Source organism: Limulus polyphemus, unplaced genomic scaffold (genome assembly GCF_000517525.1).
Source record: "Limulus polyphemus unplaced genomic scaffold, Limulus_polyphemus-2.1.2 Scaffold514, whole genome shotgun sequence".
NCBI classification, from domain to species: domain Eukaryota; kingdom Metazoa; phylum Arthropoda; class Merostomata; order Xiphosura; family Limulidae; genus Limulus; species Limulus polyphemus.
The window spans coordinates 252,349-258,467 of NW_013666124.1; positions in this window are offsets into that span (position 1 = coordinate 252,349).

Sequence of the window (6,119 nt, forward strand, 5' to 3'; positions counted from 1 at the left end):
TACTATATATATATATAGTTATGTTTACTTTAATCATATTAGTAGGTATATATATATATATAGTTATGTTTACCTTTAACCACATTAGTAGGTATATATATATATATATAGTTATGTTTGACCTTTAATTCATGTAGCAGATATGCATACTGAAATACTTCTGAAAATTAATTATTCATAGCAACTCTAAATTTCAAAGGTAGTTGAAGTAAAAAAGGTAGTTTTTTTGTGGAGGTATCTCATACATCAAGAGGGCGCTGAAATTAATTTACCAGTGTGTGAATTCTGCAAAGACGTGAGAAGAATAAAAGATGAAATTAGAGATTACAAAAGAACAAATTAAAGTGACAAATATTGATATATTAAAATATATTTCAAAGCTGAAGATAATAATAACATGACAAAACATTCTTTAGCTCTTTTTTTTCCTATGGAGAAATCCGGAAAGATAAACCTCCTGTTTTAAATAGTTTGTTATTAGAAGTAGCCTCCAGTGGCAAATATGAGGATTTATAACGCTAAAAATTTGGTTTAACTACCCGCGTTTGACAGAGCACAGATAGTCCATTGTTTAGCTTTGTGCTTAACAACAAAGAAACAAGCAAATAATCGAAGCTATGGAGAAAGATATACAAGTAATCCTCACGGAAGATTTATACTTCAGAGATGGCAGGATGGTATAAAACATTTAAGCTACAGAGAAGCTGAACTATATGGATCGACTCTTGTACAGTGTTTCCTGTTTAACATTCAGGTAAGCCATTCCCACAGTCGTAAGGAGGTTGGACCAGATTTGGTCAGCAGGTGATCAAATAGTTAATGAACACAGGTAACAGTGAAGGTGCAATACCAAGTGAACAAGACAAAGGAGGATAAGTACAAAGATGCAGGAAAACATAGAAATTAAAACTAATTTAGTAATGTATCTGAAACTTTGATGTACACCAATATCACAATTAATGTAAACTAGTCTATATCAAGAGAAGAGACAAGTTCTAGAAAAAACTCATACAAACAAAACATGGTACTCAAAGACATGTATCACTCCATCTAGTTCTACCAGTCTGAACAAATGAAAAGTCGATAACCACTCTGTAGTGCCATGAGAAAGTAGGATCAAAAACCTTAAGAGGTCAACTTTCAAGTACCATGACTTAACAGACCGATAAAATCCACAACCACAGTCCAGAGCAGTTATATCTAATTAGGTATAACATTCTTAGGATACTGGCTACTATAAATCAAAATAAGACTTCTAAAGACGGATGACGTCTAAAAATGTAGTTGAATTTTGATTATTATAGAATTAAATATATAAGTGATTGTGTTTCATATTTAACAATTTCACAGCTCTTCCCGTTTATCTGTTCAGATCGCCTTGAGTATCTTTAAAATTATCATCCTATTAAATCATGTAAACTATAAATACGGTAAAATAGAAATAAAAATGCAACGCCAATAACTAAAATATATATTATAGAAAAGTTTGTTCACACTTTACGTAGTTGCAAATCATAAATTCATATAAGTTGATTTTGATAGAAGAGCATATATAGCACGCATATAAAAGGTGTAATGAATTTCAAAAAAGATCATATGACTTTCATAAAAGACGAGTTATATTAGCCCTCCTTAAAATATGGTTCAAAATGATTGGAGTTAATAAAGGTCAAAACATTAAACAAATCAAGAATATAGACGAAAATTAGTCCACCATAACATATGACAAATACAAACATCTTTATAACTCAATTCAGTACAACTTCATAACTAAACACAGGTCATGATACAAACAAAAATCCAATGCAATTACCTAACCTTGATATTTGAAGTGCATTAATATTTTGATAATAACTTATGTAGAACCTTAAAAAAAAATGGCATAAAATCAGAAAACATTTAAACTCGAACACAGCAGAAAGGTATTAAAATGTGGTACACATGGTGAAATAAAATATGTACATTTGACATTATTTACACAGGAGCTGACGAACTGATACTTGGGATAATTGAATGTGATTGTAGTTACTAACTCTGATCTCTCTAGTTGCAGAAATGATCACGTTCATAAATATGTGATAGAATTTATATACTAATTCACAAATCATTCTCTTATGAAGACGGAACTGATCGACCTTTGGTCACTGTCATCTCTAATTGGTAAGGAGGCCAGCTTTAGACATTACGTTACACGTGAAATTTACTGGTGTCATCGACAGAGATAATTATTTTAATAGTCATAGCAACAGTAGAATCGCTGGTGCTAGTCATTACCAGCTAGACCATCATCCTTAGAGAACACACCCTTATGATGACTATAAGCGTAATCACCATTAATAATCATAGCAACAGTAGAATCGCTGGTGCTAGTCATTACCAGCCAGACCATCATCCTTAGAGAACACAACCTTATGATGACTATAAGCGTAATCACCATTAATAATCATAGCAACAGTAGAATCGCTGGTGCTAGTCATTACCAGCCAGACCATCATCCTTAGAGAACACACCCTTATGATGACTATAAGCGTAATCACCATTACCAAAGTATCTTGCAACTTGGCTCACTGTTGCATAAATTTAGCAATTTGTCCATCCTGATGAGACAGCCAGTCAGCCATGATGATTCCTTGCAGAACAGACGCCATAAGGTAGGGCTCTTTCTTGTGAACTACATAAACACAGAAGACAATGACAACGTCAGTGAAGTCATTTACTGGATGGATTCGCAGCTTAAGAAACCGCTAGTCCAACTTTTCTACTGACCTCGAAAGTGAACGCCATTCCATCTCAGTAATCGAATGGATTACACATGTAGCTATATTGTGCAGTACAACTGACTATCTTGTGGCTACGTATTCCTTCAGTTTGTTGCTTACTGATCATGTCGCCCTCGACAAAGTTCAGTAGTACTGCAGCATAACTACAGAAAGTAGAGGTCAAACCATTCCATAACCACAGCACATAGTTAATGCGCGGGCAAAAAAATCAAAAGACATTAATGGAATTCTAGAGACAAGTAAAATCCAGAAATCCAGTTGAGTTTTCAGTGTTATGAAATTCCATCTATAGGAAGGTAAGTATAATATTTAAGAAGATCGCATCCTTACAGACAAATGTCAGATTTAGACATTAAAATTGTTTTCAACCCTTTGATCATTCAATAATCACTTTCACTACTCTCAGTATTAAAATTCCGAAGTTAATTAAATATAGTCTTATTTTTATTTTTGGTTTAATAACTCTTGAACAATATTCATTAGGCGTAAAAATGTTAGGCGTAAAAAACAACATAAATTTTTTTTTTTCTGAAATTATCTAGTGAGGTTCTTAGTTTCTGTTAGGATTCTCTTTGTGTTGTTTGTTAAGCATAGAGCTATAAAATGGTCTATCTGTGTTGTGCTAACTAAGCCTTCAGACTTACCAATGAATTACTGGAAGTGGGGGGGGGACTCTCTTTGAAAAGGAAGTTGTGTGTTTCTTACAAAACAGACCCAGTTTGATAAGTCTTACCCACTAAAATGAATTAGTTGTAGAAACATAATTACAACTTATATTATTATTATTGAAAATGAACACGTTTCAAACAATTAAAAATACAGGAAACATTCAACCGGAAATATGCATCATGATTTTTGGCTAATCAGAGAAAGGAAAATTACTTTAGAAAATTAATCGTAGTAAAGAATAGTCACAAGGTAAGTAATAAAGATATGTGATAATAATTACTGTAATTTTTTTACTGGAATATTACAATTTAACCATTACAGCTAATGATATAACTAGCAGTTATATTCTACCTTTGATGTTTAAAATGTCTCTCTAGGTACAAAAGCTTAATTATTAATACCTAGTTAAATATGAACTATTTTGTTACTGATTTATTAAAATAAAGTACTTATTTGAACAATTACTGAAAACATTCTTAAACTGCATAACTAACCACTCATCACTCAACGCTAAAATCCGGGTTTCGATCCCCGTGGTGGGCAGAGCAAAGGTAGCCCATTGTGTGGCTTTGTGCTTAAATTCAAACAAACATCTCTCAAATAACTTTCCGTTTGCTAATTTAAGCTTTAAATTATCAACCTGCTATAAATATCGTTCACTATCGATGGGGACTAGGCGTGGTCTAGTTTAGTGTGCCCGGACTGTGAATCCAAAGGTTCATGGTTCGCGTCCTATTTCTGCAAAAAACGGTCCACACCTCAAATTTGTGGGTGTATTAGGAAAGTGTATAACAAATCCTATTATTCGAGCAGGTAAACGTATTCCAGGTGTTGGCGGTTGGTGCTTTTTATTGACTGTCTTTCCTCTGAGATTGCATTGTGCAAATAGACCTTGTATAACTTTGCGCAAAAAAATCTAAAACAAACAAATACTGTTAATAGAATCCAAACATTGATTCAAGGTGAGAAAATTTATGTTTTTACATGTTACAGTCAACAACAACAACAACAACAACAAAATTGGATGAAATCCCGTACTTTCTATGTAAAATACATTTGAAACTCAGAAGTTAATTAGTGTGATTAATAGCAGTACTGCTATTTACAGCTCATATATTATTTGTAATCTTAGCTCTAACCAATAGAGTCTTGGACCCAAAAGCAATTTGGTACACAAACAGCTTAGATGGGATTCACATCGCCAATTCTAGAATTAGTAAATCTGCTTCTAATGTCTTCTTGAATGTTTCGGAAAGAAACATAAAGAGAAACCTGTTTATGTTATAATGTTCATACTTGATAATGCTTAATTGTTGATCAGTTCATACTTCATAATGCTTAATTGTTGATCAGTTCATACTTCATAATGCTTAATTGTTGATTAATGTTCATACTTCATAATGCTTAATTGTTGATCAGTTCATACTTCATAATGCTTAATTGTTGATCAGTTCATACTTCATAATGCTTAATTGTTGATTAATGTTCATACTTCATAATGCTTAATTGTTGATCAGTTCATACTTCATAATGCTTAATTGTTGATCAGTTCATACTTCATAATGCTTAATTGTTGATTAATGTTCATACTTCATAATGCTTAATTGTTGATCAGTTTAGATCATAAGGACAATAATTTTTAGATTCGGTTTGTTTGTTTTATAGCAAAGCCACAATGGGCTACCTGCTCTGTCTACCGCGAGGAATCGAACTCTGGATTTTAGCCTTGTAAATCCTTAGACTTACCGCTATCTCACTGGGGGACATTGTGATTCGGAGAAAGAAAAAACGAGAACAAGCAAATCGAGCAAGAGATATTTGTTTATTGTTAGTTATTGTAGCAGTTTAGGATACGAAGACATTATGACATTTCGTTTTGCGCCTGTAGATTCCGAGTATATGTTCTTTGCTTCGTTAAATAGGTCCTGAAAATATTTAAGCAAAGAACATCTTCGTAAGCTACTGATACAAAACAAGGGCTACTGATACAAAACAAGGAATATCTTCAGGATCTGTCGAACCAAGTAAAGAACATCTTCGTAAGCTACTGATACAAAACAAGGAATATCTTCAGGATCTGTCGAACCAAGCAAAGAACATCTTCGTAAGCTACTGATACAAAACAAGAAATATTTTCAAGACCTATTTAACGTTTACGAAGATGTCCTTTGCTTCGTTAAATAGGTCTTGAAAATATTTCTTGTTTTGTATCAGTAGCTTACGAAGATGTTCTTTACTTGGTTCGACAGATCCTGAAGATATTCCTTGATTTGTATCAGTAGGTTACGAAGATGTTCTTTGCTTCGTTAAATAGGTCTTGAAAATATTTCTTGTTTTGTATCAGTAGGTTACGAAGATGTTTTTTGCTTGGTTCGATAGGTCCTGAAGATATTCCTTGTTTTGTATCAGTAGCTTACGAAGATGTTCTTTGCTTGGTTCGACAGATCCTGAAGATATTCCTTGTTTTGTATCAGTAGCTTACGAAGATGTTCTTTGCTTGGTTCGACAGATCCTGAAGATATTCCTTGTTTTGTATCAATAGGTTACGAAGATGTTCTTTGCTTGGTTCGCCAGATCCTGAAGATATCCCTTGTTTTGTATCAGTAGCTTACGAAGATGTTCTTTGCTTGGTTCGACAGATCCTGAAGATATTCCTTGTTTTGTATCAGT